This window comes from Saccopteryx bilineata, chromosome 2, assembly GCF_036850765.1.
Source record: "Saccopteryx bilineata isolate mSacBil1 chromosome 2, mSacBil1_pri_phased_curated, whole genome shotgun sequence".
NCBI classification, from domain to species: domain Eukaryota; kingdom Metazoa; phylum Chordata; class Mammalia; order Chiroptera; family Emballonuridae; genus Saccopteryx; species Saccopteryx bilineata.
The window spans coordinates 139,686,561-139,702,585 of NC_089491.1; the positions used below are offsets into that span (position 1 = coordinate 139,686,561).

Below are 16,025 nucleotides of genomic sequence, written 5' to 3' on the forward strand. Positions count from 1 at the left end.
GAAAATCTGTCAAGATTCTCTAATCAAGATTCTCTAATGAGAACATGCTTCAAAGAATTTTCTTAAAAGAATAAGTACATTTATTTCTGAAAGCTTTAAACCTGAGGGGAACACAGTCTAGGACCTTAAATTTAAATTGTTGCTGTCAGTTAGCAGTAAGGTTATTAGCTTAATTCCTTCTGCTTCTAATAATCAGCCAAAATTCATCTATTTTTACTACAGGCCTCTAAAAAGTGCTTTTAAATTAAAGAAATGGGTAAAACTGAGGAAGGCCCTCTTGTAAAACACGAAAGGAAAGGAGAGGCAAAGACAGGATTAATCATTATTTTCAACTTGGTTCTGTTTATTCAGGTATTCAAAGAAATTCACGCTTTTCTGAATTTAAAAAGCTCCAAATACATTTAACAGCTGACAAAAGTTGGCTTAAATTCTCTGCAGTTCTATACACAATACCAAACACTAATTACTACGTGATAAGAGCTGGGCTAGCACTTCCTTTGTATTAGTTCATTTAACCCATGTGTGTATATATACATTTTATGTCCTGTTTTGTCCTTAAGCATGATAGTAAACTTGTCCCTAAGGTCTATGATTTTTGTGAGACTTGAACTCCCTGAACTGACAAGAATCATCAGCCTCATATCCTCATTATCCCTAAAGGTTCTCTGAGTCAGAGTGCGATTTTAAGAGGCTTAAAAGCCCTGAATCTTGGCATCAAGAGTTATCACAGCTCTGGACTAAAGGTCATATTGTTTCTCTGTTCAAGCACACGGAGTCTTGTCTCTCTATCTCCCCTCTTCTCACTTGGAAAAGAAAAAATATATGTATAATTCTCAAATTATTAACTCTATATATGACCTATATAATTAATCTAGATACGTTAGCTTTATATAGGAGCATATTTGTTTGTTAATATCAACATGTTATTCTATAATCATTTTCTGATCATTTCTCCAAATCCTTACCAAAACAAAGTTCTCTGAACTATATGCTCTTTCTCCATTTTATTTGTTTTCAGTTCCTTCCTGAAAAATACAATTTAGTTGGAATCAAATTTTTATTTCATAGAATGTAAAATCATTCTGGATTTAAAAAGCAACACTATAACCCCACATCTAAAAGAACCCTGGAGTAGTGGGAAACATCTGTTGCATATACACTTCCTGTACCCTATTTTAAGTATCTTCATCCTATTTTTTTAAATGGTAATATTTGATTGATACATTCAATAACAGCAACAAAAATCTATTTTGAGTTTAGTTTGCAAAGTGAATTTCCAAAAATATCATGCTAACACAGTTAAGTTTAGTTGGCACAGACACATTTGCCAATGTTTAAGGGAGAAACAAATAGCTCAAGTCTCACACATGGAGAACTGCAGCTCTGAGTTTCTCTCTTTCCAGCAAATGTGCTTTATTACACATTATGCTTTCTTCCTTCAAAGAGGTTCTCTCAGATGACTGCCACCTTGCTTCCTATTAGACAAGGTGGCATTGAGAAACCAGTGTCTGAAGGAGAGAGAGAGAGAATAAATATACATACGTATATATAAATAGCTCAGTCTGTGACCCTGGCAGATTCACATTTTTGTGTTTTACATTTCTCTTTTAAAATACATTTTTAAACATACACCTAAGGATAGAAAATAAAGGAAAAGTATAATGAACCCCTATGTACCCACCACACCACTTCAATTACCAATATTTTGTTATTCTCATTTTATCTCTATCCAGGGAAAGAGTGCTGGAGTATTTTAAAACAAATATTAGACACAATCAGAAAAAAAAAATTTTTTCACTAGCAAACTTGAAAGTTGTAAAGACACTTGTCTTCTTTCACTTAATATTAAAAATATAAAAAAATGTGAAGATATTCAACTTAATATCTAGAATAGCTCGAGTTAGAATCGGACTTTTAGAGCTGGAAGGAAACAGATATCATCTACTTCCTTGCTGTTTAAATAATTGTGACACCTGGGCCAGCAGCACTGGCCTTACCCAGGAACTTGTTAGAAATGCAGACTCTCAGGCCCAGCACAGACCTACTGAACCAGATTCTGCAGTGTAACAAGATCTCCAGGCATTGGCATGTTCATTCAAGTTTGCAAAGCACGGCTGAGAAAACTGAGGCCTAAAGAGCAGCTCTCCCAACAGCAGTAAAACCCAGAGTATCTGATTCTGAGAACAGGGTTTTTCCTTACATAACACACTGCCTCTCAACAAGCCTGATTCCCATCAAAACACCCTCTTAGACTTTCATATCTTTCTAGAAAATAATTCAATTGACAAGTAAGTGAACATCCTATATAACTTTTTTTAATTTTTAAGAGCCTGACATTTTTCCAAATACTATATTATATGCTAGAGCAGACCTGTAAATTAATCAAACCCCTTCCTTCTTTGGGGAAAAGGATAGACCTTATCTTATCAGCAAGAGTATCTTCAAGAGGTCCAATTTAATTAATTAGTGGTTATGTATTTTTTCAAAAGTCAATACAATAGTTTCCACATGAAGAGAATATATTAATATATTATTGGATGCAGCTAAAAACTTGAGTCTTTTAGCATAGGATCGATAAACACTACATTGAAAGCCAAGCTCATTTTCTAATTGTGGCTTCAGTAAGAAAGTTCAGAAATGATTTAAAATGTATCATTCTCTCCCATCAGCAATGATAAACAAGTCTTCTTGTTACACTAAAAAGGCACAGCCTTTTTTTTCATTCTTAGAAAAGAAATGGATTTTTTAAGGAGTACTGTAAATGAAACCCTAATATTAAAATTCTTTTATGAAGCAAATATTACTCAAATTATGGTATCTATATATTTTTTTAGAAAAATAATGGTTTTGGTCATATGGGCTTCCATAAAAGGCCGTTCTTAATTTTCAAAAGAGAATTTTATGACACCTGGGAATTCCGGGAACTTTGCAGAACACTATTAAACCTATTGTTGATAGAATAAAGAGATTCTGAACCAGTGGGGAGTGTTTTCTTAACAATATACACAGTGAAGGATTAAAAATGTCAAAACCAATAATATTCCTTCAAGAACACTGGTAGAAGAGCAAACCTTCACAGCCTTTATGAAAAGTAGTTTGGCAATATGCATTAAAAAATAAAATAAGCTTGACTGGTGGTGGTGCAGTGGATAGAATGTCGACCTGGAACACTGAGGACCCAGGTTCGAAACCCTGAGGTCACTGGCTTGCGCGTGGGCTAATCCAGCTTGAGCACAGGGTCAACGACTTGAGCATGGAATCGTCGAAATGATTCCAAGGTCACTGGCTTGAAGCCCAACATCACTGGCTTAAGCAAGTGGTCACTGGCTTAGCTTGAGATCCCTCCCCCTCAAGGCAAGTATGAGAAGCAATCAATGAACAACTAAAGTGATGCAACTACAAGCTGATGCTTCTCATCTCTCTCTCTTCCTGCCTCTCTCTCTCTCTCTCTCTCTCTCTCTCGGTAAGTAAGTAAATAAATAAATAACATAAAACAAAATAAGCATCTGACCAGTGTTGGCACAGTGGACAGAACAACAAACCAGAACACCAAGGTCACCAGTTTGATCTCTCATCAAGGTATATATAAAAAGCAATCAGGCGGCAAGATGCTGCCCTACCCATTTCCTCCTGGGAAAATGGGCCCTCCAGGGGCCATGCAGAGTTGGGTGCCCACTCCCACGGATGCCCCTACTGGCAGTCTCAGGGGAGGCTGCCCCCAACATGGGTCTAAGGACCCAGAGAAAAAATAAAAAGCAATCAATGTACAACTAAATGAAGTAATGAGTTGATGCCTCTCTCTCTCTCTCTCTTTAAAAAAAAGGAATAATTTCAAGTGTGAACAAAGATTTTCCTACTAGAAAGTTTTCTGCAATACTGTTTATAATAAAAAGTTTCAAAACAATCTGAGATTCTACAGGAAGACAGTATGTAAATAAACAAGGATACATCATCAAGTACATGGTGGTGTTCTACTATTAAAATTATAGATCTAGCCCTGACTGGATGGCTCGGTTGGTTAGAGCATCGTTCCAATGCTCATAGGTTGTTTGGTTCAATCCTCAGTCAGGGCACATACAGGAAGATGTGTTCCTATCTCTCTCCTGCTCTCTGCCTTTCTCTCTCTTAAGTCAATAAAATAAACATTAAAAATACATATATATATATATATATATATATAGAGAGAGAGAGAGAGAGAGAGAGAGAGATCTAAAACATCATCATCTACAAAATGTATTACTGGGTTTTTAAAGTTTAAGACAGTATTTGTATATAATGAAATATAATAATTAAGCTCTATTAAATTAAAATATTTAAATTGTACATATTAAAGTTACATTATTACATATTAAATTAATATAAATTATCTATTATATGTTGTATCTTACCTACATAGAGAGAGATGATCTCCACTAAAATGTATCAGTAATTATCTCTCAACAGTTGGGTTGCTATTCATTTTTACTTCTTTTATACTATATTTTCCTATACAGCTTGAATTTCCTACAAAATTGTGTATGATATATTTACAATCAGTTTTAAAATAAAATTATATTCTTGTTTTTATGTATTACTTTTTGTCTCTTTTATATTTTTGTTTTTATGTGTTTGGGGGTTTTTTTTGTATTTTTCTGAAGCTGGAAATAGGGAGGCAGTCAGACAGACTCCCGCATGCGCCCAACAACCGGGATCCACCCAGCATGCCCACCAGGGGGCGATGCTCTGCCCATGTGGGGCATCGCTCTGTTGCAACCAGAGCCATTCTAGCGCCTGAGGCAGAGGCCACAGAGCCATCCTCAGCACCCGGGCCAACTTTGCTCCAATGGAGCCTTGGCTCCAGGAGGGGAAGAGAGAGACAGAGAGGAAGGAGAGGGGGCAGGGTGGAGAAGCAGATGGGCACTTCTCCTGTGTGCCCTGGCTGGGAATCGAACCTGGGACTCCCGCATGCCAGGCCGACGCTCTACCACTGAGCCAACCGGCCAGGGCCTATATATATTTTTTTAAACAAAAAGTTGGAAGTAAAAATTCAAGGCTTGGGCTGAATAAGGAAGCTTAGTAATAGAAAAATAATAATAGAAGTGAAAGACACCCACCACTGACTACATTTCAGGGTTTTTGGAGAGTAGGGAAAAGGAGAAATGAGAAAAGGAGCTGGGCAGTGGGAGCCATCAGTAACCTGTTACGAGCAGGGGGAAGCTCACCACTCCTGCCACATCAGAAGCAATGCAGGGGAAGCTGCTCTTAGCTCTGCCAACCCCAAACAAAACCAACCACACAGACTAGACTTCAGGAGCTCACTGTCATGCGAATCTAGCTCTAGGTATACTCAGACACAGAGCCCATTTTAAAGTAACATGGAAGTATATCACAGACCACACCATTTTACTGTTCTTTTCAGTAATTGAACAGTTTTTAATTTCCTTATATGTGATATACCAAGATGGATCAGAGCTTCCCGGTTTTTTTTTTCTTTCTTTCTTTTTCCTGGGCTTGGAACAAAAGGCAACTGCACTGGTGACATTTCACAGTAACATGAGCTCTCACTTTCCCCATCAAAGATCACTGCAGTGAAACTGCAAAGAGCAGCAAAATACAAATACTGAACCCCAGCCTTCTGATCTCTGGAGACTTACAGACTTCCAGAGTCCACAGAAAGTTTTCCCTGGAATTCCTAAAATTTGGATGCAAGATCCAAATAAGTACCTTTCCGAGTCTTTTAGTTTGTATCCAACTGTCATAACTTTTATTTACAAGGTTTATTTTGACCTTACAAATAAAATTTGAGCTTTTATTAAAACTTCTCTGAACCCATTACTCCATCAATAAAACCAGAAAACTACTCATACTGATGAAGAAAAACACATTTTGCACAGTACTCTAAATCAACTCCCTGTTCCTAAAGAACTGGCTTAATTACAGCAGTAAAACCTAAACACAAATCAATCTAATGACTAGGCGTTGACTGCATCCATTTAACAACTGGAAGTTTATTTTAGTATTTGAAACTCTGGTTCTTCAAACTAGAAACCACATCAATATTATCTGATACTGATTTTTTTTATTAGTAAAGGCAACTAACACAATTTCATCCCTCATTAAGTATGATTTAAGACTCTTCTGAATGCCAATTTTTTCAGCATCACTTCTGAAGCATTATCTGTATGGAGAAGAAATAAAAGTATACTTGTCCCTTCAAGTATCAGTCATTCGATCACCAAATACACCTTAATTCAATCATGTATGTCATTTGAAACAAAAGTTTTAACTACAGGTGAGAAATGAAAAGCAAACTTTCTTCCATCCCAATATGAGAGCCCTTATTACTGAGGAAGAGGGAAAATCAGTCTCCAATCTGTTTTAGTCTAACCTTTCCATTAGTAAGGAAAATGTACTGATGGCAAATCAAGCTACTTTCCATAAGCTACTTTCCCTAAAGATATCAGATTCAAAGCCAAGTCTAGGAATTGGGAACAGAGCATGGAAGAAGAGAGGAGAAAGGAGGCCACAGACTCCTAAGTCCCATTATAGTTCAGAATCAGCTCCATTAATCTAATTGAAAGTACCAGCAAGCGTTTTCCATTAGCTAGATAAGCTACTATCATTCATTATGATGTACTGCTTATGCACATTAAGTTGCTAAAACACAAATATTTTGGACTTACCACAGGCAAGGAGAAAAAAGCACAAGAAAAAAATTTAAAACCCTAGTATGTCTAACAGCTAGTCATTTTCAAAATTTATAATACTAATATATTGTTAGCAGGAAGGATATTTTCTGCCTGTACTGTTTCAACGTTCGGCTTAATAAAAGGCAAGTGGAAATGTAAGAATCTGACAGCATTTATTAATATGTTCAGTAAACACATACTTGAGTTTTAACCGAGGATTTAAGAACTTCAATGAAATAGAAAGGAACAAAATCAAAAGATGTCAATCCACCATGTAAAAGGTTAGCTCCGTGTTCACTCTGACCTTGAGCTTACTATCAAATGAAAAAAAAAATTTTTTTTGGGGGGGAGGCACTCAATTTTATTTACCATTTTATTACTGATGAGACTTTTGAGTAAGGACATAACATTTTGCCGTGCAAACAACGTGGGTTTGAGAGCCAGCCAGACAAACAAGAGAGATGGCTTTATCACTTCTCCAAATGAAAAAATTTAAGAACAGACAAGGGAAGGATAAAGGAAAAAGAAAAAAGAGATACTCTGAGTGTTGCTGCCTTCCTTCTTAACTACGCTAGTCTTTAAAAAATACTCGTACCATTTTCCCTAAAATGTTTTAAATGTCTATATTGACTGGTCTTAATGTTACAGTGTTTATGAGCTATTTGGTCCCTTTTTTCTTCTCCATCTACCATATTTCTCCATGTATAAAATGCACCATTTTTGAAAAATGTGGGGTCTGAAAACCGAGTGTATTTTATACAGTGGTTGTAGATTTTTTTTTACATGCATTTCCTGCTTTTTCACCTTGCTTTTGTGCTCATTATTGAAGACAGTGATTTGTCATCAGACACAGTGATGAGAATATATGAATTTTATGATGAATAAAACTTGAGTTCAATAACTTTATGTAATACTTTTTTTTTTTCAAATTTCAGGCCCCAAAACTAAGGTGCGTCTTATACATGGGGTTGTCTTATATATGGAGAAATGCGGTACATTCTCTCCCTTGGTAATCTCATCCAGTATTAAGAATTTAAAAAAGGGAGATGACGTCAGAGTAATGGCGGGGTAGGAAGCAATACCGATAAATCTCCCCTAAAACTCAACAAGATCTTCAACCAGAAACAGAAAAACCTATCCTTGGAGCCTCCAGATGTTTCGCAATACACCCGAAGGTATGATCGAGTGAAAAATTGGCTAAATATATAACCAAACCCCGAAGGAAATAGGGAGTAAGAAATGCTCCGCCTTCCTCACTAACCTAAACAGGGCGGCTTTCACTGGGAACTGTGAATATAGAAACTGAGGCGAGCAAAGGGGGTGAATAGATCCAGGACGCGGCACAAACGGCTGAACCAGGCTGTGGCACAGAGATCCTAGCCGAGGAAAAACTGTGCCTGTGACAACCTGGGCAATACAGCTAACACTCGCGCCAAACCCAGACAAAGAAAGACAAGCAGGGCAGCCATTTTACCCGATCTCCTGGTCGGCGCGCGCAGACAGTGGGCGAAAGATTCCTTCCAAAGCCCCGGGAGTGTGCGCCCGTGTTGTCCCACAGAGAGGCAGAGTCAGAGGCATTTGTGTGGGCCGAAAGTGGAATCTTCGGGCCGCCCCAGCACCCTGAGGGAGCTGCGCACGGGAAGGGAGCGAGAACTAATTCCAACACTGGAACTTGTCCATGCGGGAAGAGTTTCACTCAGAGGGTGAGGCGGCTGACCTGATATCCTAGTCGGCGCACACGGAGAGTGGACAAGAGACTCCTCCCAGCACCTCAGGAGTGGGAGCCCGTGTTATCCCACAGAGGGGAGAGTCAGGGGCCTTTGTGTGGGCCGAAAGCGGAATCTCAGGCCGCCCCAGCGCCTTGAAAAAGCTGCACACGGGGATGGAGCGAGAGCCAATTCCAACGCTGGAACTTTTCAGTGCGGGCAGGGGGTTTCACTCAGAGGGCGAGACTTCCAGCCTGACATCCTGGTCTGCGCACACAGATAGTGAGCGAGAGTTTCCTCCAAGCGCCCCGGGAGTGGGTGGCCGCCAGTGTTACCGGACAGAGTGGCAGAGCCAGAGATCTTTGAGTGGGCAGAAGCCCCGGCTGATTATGCTAGCAGCTCTGATAGACTGAGCCTTACCCAGAGCCCTGTGCTGAGTGGGAATAGAGTGGGGAGTGGCCAGCTCTTTGAGCCTCTTACTATCCAGGCAGAAGCAGCAGCAACTCCATAGCTGGATTATCAGGCTACTAATTGAGGAAGGACAGACTAGGAGAGAGGCTCCAGGAACACGGACTCTCTCACTGTCGGAGCCTATAAATGCTAATGAGCCTCGACTGCCAACGTGATTAAAGCACAATACATGATATCGCCATAGAGACTTATCAACTGCAAACCTCTACCTGAGCGTGCCAAAGGGGCAGAACCCGGGGTACAGAGTCACCGACCAGGAAGAGGGAGAGAAAAGAAAAAGCAAGAAGATAACCTCTCAAAATCAAGAATAATCCGCAGACTTTATAACCTATCCCATTTTATTATATTTGTTCGTTTGTTTCTCTTATCTTCATCCTTGATTTCTTTTTTCCTCCTCCAATTTGGTCGTTTAACTCTCTACCAGTCTTACTCTCTCCTCTCCTTGAACTACACTACCCATAAGTGTTACATCTCCCATTATCTTTTCTTTCCTCTTCCTTTCTCTCTATGAGGGTTGCACTCCAAAACCCTTAACTCTGTCTCTCTCTCCTCTTTTTTCTTTTTTCTTCTTTTAGTGGTTCCCTCTTTTTTTTCTCTCTCTTTCTTTTCTCCCTCTATATTAGTTTCTTCCTTTCTCCTTTACATCTCCTCTCATTCAAACCTCAATAACGAACAAATTATCTTATCTGAGACTCAAATTTATGTTTGTGGCATTTTGGGGGGTTTTTACTTCACCTTTTTAACTCACTAGCAGTGCTCCCATCCCTGGCTCTCCATTTTATCAAGCTCTTGTTCCACTAAATACAATAGTAATTTTTTAATTTGTCCCCCCATTTTCCTGTTTCCCTCTTATTCCTGTCATCATAACTCTTAGTCAACCAACACTTAAATGCAAATCATTTTATTCTTGATCCAAATTTTTTCATTATTTGCTTTTTCTGGGTCTATACCCCCCCCCCTTTTTATTATTTTTTTTATTTTTTCTTTTTTTATTTTTTTGCCCCTTTATTGCTTTTCCCTAATTCAGGCCCTCCATTACAGGCATTGTTTGTTCTATTAAATACAATATAATTCACAGTTCACCACAAGATTTTCTCAAGAAAGAGGGGAGAGGAGAGGAGAAGAAAAAAGGAGGGGGGGAATAGTTTCCTTTTTTTTAATTTTTATTTTATTTTATTTTTCTTTATTTCATTATTAATTTTTTTAAAAAACAACTTTTTTCGATTTTGTATTTTTTTAACTTTTTATTCTTTATTAAATCTCATTAATACTATCAACAAAACCACCATCAGATGCCATTAAGGAAGAGAAAATCGAATATCATGGATAAAAAAGAAAGAGAGGTAACACAGCTAGATGAGGAAAAATCTATGGAGAAAAAATTTAATATATTGGAAACCTTGGAGCTAAATGACAGAGAATTCAAGATAGAAATCCTAAAAATACTCAGAGATATACAAGAAAACACAGAAAGGCAATTTAGGGAGCTCAGAAAACAACTCAATGAACACAAAGAATATATGTCCAAGGAAATTGAAACTATAAAAACAAATCAAACACAGATGAAAAACTCAATTCACGAGCTGAAAAACGAGGTAACAAGCTTAGCTAATAGAACAGGTCAGATAGAAGAGAGGATTAGTGAAATAGAAGACAAGCAACTTGAGGCACAACAGAGAGAAGAAGAAAGAGACTCAAAAATTAAAAAAAATAAGATAGCCCTACAAAAATTATCTGACTCCATCAGAAAGGATAACATAAGAATAATATGTATATCAGAGGGAGAAGAGAGAGAAAATGGAATGGAGAACATACTCAAACAAATAATAGATGAGAACTTCCCAAGCCTGTGGAAAGAACTAAAGCCTCAAATTCATGAAGCAAACAGAACTCTGAGTTTTCTTAACCCCAACAAACCTACTCCAAGGCACATCATAATGAAATTGGCACAAACCAATGGCAAAGAAAAAATTCTCAAGGCAGCCAGGGAAAAGAAGAATACAACATATAAAGGAAGGCCCATTAGATTATCATCAGATTTCTCAGCAGAAACTCTACAAGCTAAAAGAGAGTGGACCCCAATATTTAAAGTCCTGAAAGAGAGAAACTTTCAGCCACGAATACTATACCCATCAAAGCTATCCTTCAAATATGAAGGAGAAATAAAAACCTTCACAGATACAGAAAAGATGAGGGAATTTATCATCAGAAAAACCCCACTCCAGGAATTACTAAAGGGGGATCTCCAATCATATACAAAGAACAACAAAAAAAATAAAGCCACAAGTAAAAGCTCCAAGAAGAACACAATAAAACCAAATTTAAACTGTGACAAACAAAAAGAAAGGGGGAGAGGATGGAGATTAACAGTAGCAAAGGACGATGGAGTGCAAAAGTACTCACAAAATAGTGCGCTACAATGAACAGGGTAGGAACCCTTTTCATTACTTAAAGGTAACCACCATTGAAAAAAACACCACAGAAGCACATGAGATAAAAAAGATAGCAACAGAGGAAAGATGTATGAAATACAACCAAATAAAAACAAAAGATAGAAAAACGAAAGAGAAGGATCAAACAAGACACAAAACTAACAGAAAGCAATCTATAAATGGCAATAGGGAACTCACAAGTGTCAATAATTACACTAAAGGTAAACGGATTAAACTCACCAATAAAAAAACACAGAGTAGCAGAATGGATTAAAAAAGAAAATCCAACTGTATGCTGCCTACAGGAAACTCATCTAAGTAACAAGGATAAAAACAAATTCAAAGTGAAAGGCTGGAAAACAATACTCCAAGCAAATAACATCCAAAAAAAAAGCAGGTGTAGCAATACTCATATCTGATAATGCTGACTACAAGACAACAAAAGTACTCAGAGACAAAAATGGCCATTTCAAAATGGCTAAGGGGACACTGAATCAAGAAGACATAACAATTCTTAATATATATGCACCAAACCAAGGAGCACCAAAATATATAAGACAGCTACTTATTGATCTTAAAACAAAAACTGACAAAAATACAATCATACTTGGAGACCTCAATACACCACTGACGGCTCTAGATCGGTCATCCAAAGAGAGCATCAACAAAGATATAGTGGCCTTAAACAAAACATTAGAGCACCTAGATATGATAGACATCTACAGGACATTTCATCCCAAAGTGACTGAGTATACATTTTTCTCCAGTGTCATGGATCATTCTCAAGAATTGACCATATGTTGGGCCACAAAAACATCATCAGCAAATTCAGAAAAATCAAAGTTGTACCAAGCATATTTTCTGATCATAAAGCCTTGAAACTACAATTCAACTGCAAAAAGGAGGAAAAAAATCCCACAAAATGTGGAAACTAAACAACATACTTTTAAAAAATGAATGGGTCAAAGAAGAAATAAGTGCAGAGATCAAAAGATATATACAGACTAATGAAAATGACAATACGACATATCAGAATCTATGGGATGCAGCAAAAGCAGTGATAAGAGGGAAGTTCATATCACTTCAGGCATATATGAAGAAACAAGAGAGAGCCCAAGTGAACCACTTAACTTCACACCTTAAGGAACTGGAAAAAGAAGAACAAAGACAACCCAAAACCAGCCGAAGAAAGGAGATAATAAAAATCAGAGCAGAAATAAATGAAATAGAGAACAGTAAAACTACAGAAAAAATTAATAGAACAAAGAGCTGGTTCTTTGAAAAGATCAACAAAATTGACAAACCCTTGGCAAGACTTACCAAGGAAAAAAGAGAAAGAACTCATATAAACAAAATCCAAAATAAAAGAGAAGAAATCACCACGGACACCGTAGATATACAAAGAATTATTGTAGAATACTATGAAAAACTTTATGCCACTAAATTCAACAACCTAGAAGAAATGGATAAATTCCTAGAACAATACAACCTTCCTAGACTGAGTCAAGAAGGAGCAGAAAGCCTAAACAGACCTATTAGTAGAGAAGAAATAGAAAAAAACATTAAAAACCTCCCCAAAAATAAAAGTCCAGGCCCTGACGGCTATACCAGCGAATTTTATCAAACATTCAAAGAAGAGTTGGTTCCTATTCTACTGAAAGTCTTCCAAAAAATTGAAGAAGAAGCAATACTTCCAAACACATTTTATGAGGTCAACATAACCCTCATACCAAAACCAGGCAAGGATGGCACAAAAAAAGAAAACTACAGACCAATATCTCTAATGAATACAGATGCTAAAATACTAAACAAAATACTAGCAAATCGAATACAACAACATATTAAAAAAATAATACATCATGATCAAGTGGGATTCATCCCAGAATCTCAAGGATGTTTCAACATACGTAAAACGGTTAACGTAATACACCATATCAACAAAACAAAGAACAAAAACCACATGATCTTATCAATAGACGCAGAAAAGACTTTCGATAAAATACAACACAATTTTATGTTTAAGACTCTCAACAAAATGGGTATAGAAGGAAAATATCTCAACATGATAAAGGCCATATATGATAAACCATCAGCTGACATCATATTAAATGGCACTAAACTGAAGGCTTTCCCCCTTAAATCAGGAACAAGACAGGGTTGTCCACTCTCTCCACTCTTATTTAATGTGGTACTAGAGGTTCTAGCCAGAGCAATCAGACAAGACAAAGAAATAAAAGGCATCCATATCGGAAAAGAAGAAGTAAAGGTATCACTTTTTGCAGATGATATGATCCTATACATCGAAAACCCCAAAGAATCCACAAAAAGACTACTAGAAACAATAAGCCAATACAGTAAGGTCACAGGATACAAAATTAACATACAGAAGTCAATAGCCTTTCTATATGCCAACAATGAAACATTTGAGAACGAACTCAAAAGAATAATCCCCTTCACAATTGCAACAAAAAAATAAAATACTTAGGAATAAACATAACAAAGAATGTAAAGAACTTATATAATGAAAACTATAAACCATTGTTAAGAGAAATCAAAAAAGATATAATGAGATGGAAGAATATTCCTTGTTCTTGGTTAGGAAAAATAAATATAATCAAGATGGCCATATTACCCAAAGCAATATACAAATTTAATGCAATTCCCATCAAAATTCCAATGACATTTTTTAAAGAAATAGAGCAAAAAATCATCAGATTTATATGGAACTATAAAAAACCCCGAATAGCCAAAGCAATCCTAAAGAAAAAGAATGAAGCTGGGGGCATTACAATACCTGACTTCAAACTATATTATAGGGCCACGACAATCAAAACAGCATGGTATTGGCAGAAAAGTAGACACTCAGACCAATGGAACAGAATAGAAAGTCCAGAAATAAAACCACATATATATAGTCAAATAATTTTTGATAAAGGGGCCAAGAACACACAATGGAGAAAAGAAAGCCTCTTCAATAAATGGTGCTGGGAAAACTGGAAAGTCACATGCAAAAGAATGAAACTGGACTACAATTTGTCCCCCTGTACTAAAATTAACTCAAAATGGATCAAAGATCTAAACATAAGACCTGAAACAATAAAGTACATAGAAGAAGACATAGGTACTAAACTCATGGACCTGGGTTTTAAAGAGCATTTTACGAATTTGACTCCAATGGCAAGAGAAGTGAAGGCAAAAATTAATGAATGGGACTACATCAGACTAAGAAGTTTTTGCTCAGCAAGAGAAACTGAAACAAAATAAACAGAAAGCCAACTAAATGGGAAATGATATTTTCAAACAACAGCTCAGATAAGGGCTCACAAAAACTCAAAAACACACAAACAAACAATCCAATAAAAAAATGGGAAGAGGACATGAACAGATACTTCTCCCAGGAGGAAGTACAAATGGCCAACAGATATATGAAAAGATGCTCATCTTCCTTAGTTATTAGAGAAATGCAAATCAAAACTGCAATGAGATACCACCTCACACCTGTTAGATTAGCTATTATTAACAAGACAGGTAATAGCAAATGTTGGAGAGGCTGTGGAGAAAAAGGAACCCTCATACACTGTTGGTGGGAATGTAAAGTAGTACAACCATTATGGAAGAAAGTATGGTGGTTCCTCAAAAAACTGAAAATAGAACTACCTTATGACCCAGCAATCCCTCTACTGGGTATATACCCCAAAAACTCAGAAACATTGATATGTAAAGACACATGCAGCCCCATGTTCATTGCAGCATTGTTCACAGTGGCCAGGACATGGAAGCAACCAAAAAGCCCGTCAATAGATGACTGGATAAAGAAGATGTGGCACATATACACTATGGAATACTACTCAGCCATAAGAAATGATGACATCGGATCATTTACAGCAAAATGGTGGGATCTTGATAACATTATACGAAGTGAAATAAGTAAATCAGAAAAAAACAGGAACTGCATTATTCCATACATAGGTGGGACATAAAAATGAAACTAAGAGACATTGATAAGAGTGTGGTGGTTCCGGGGGGAGGGGGAAAGGGGGAGGGGGAGGGGCACAAAGAAAACTAGATAGAAGATGACAGAGGACAATCTGACTTTGGGTGATGGGTATGCAACATAATTGAAAGACAAGATAACCTGGACTTGTTATCTTTGAATATATGTATCCTGATTTATTGATGTCGCCCCATTAAAAAAAATAAAATTAAAAAAAAATTTAAAAAATAGCTTTGTCTTTTCTCCTAAATCCAAACTCATACATCTAATCGCTTTCTTATCTTTTTTTTTTTTTTCATTTCTTATTTTTATTGATTAGAGAGGCAGGGAGAGAGAGAGAGAGGAGAGACCGGAACCTTGGTCTGTTATTGTGTGTCCCCTGACCAGAGAATGAACCAGCAACCTCTGTGGTTCAGGACAATGCTCTAACCAACTGAGCCATTTGGCCAGGACACTAATTGCTTTCTTGACTATGATATCTAATAGGCATCTCAAATTCAGCATGTTCAAAAGTGAATTCTGCACCACCCTTCTTCCAACTTATGCAACCCACAGTCTTCCCAGTTGAAACTGATGGCCAAATCCATTTTTCAAGTTGCTTAAGTCAAAACTTTTGGAGCCATGCTCAATTCCTCCATTCCTCTCACATTCCACATTTGGTAATAAAATTCTATTGCTTCAATTTTCCAGATGTATCCAGTAACTGATCATATCTCATCATCTTTTCTGACTTACCATAATCTCTGACCTAGAT

General features: G+C 37.1%; 1 protein-coding gene across 5 annotated transcripts in view; it reads right to left on the reverse strand.

Moving 5' to 3' along the window:
- The window catches only part of DENND5B (DENN domain containing 5B), a 222,288-nt gene that overhangs the window by 167,428 nt on the left and 38,835 nt on the right, over nt 1-16,025 (reverse strand). The gene's annotated exons all lie outside the window — the stretch shown is intronic.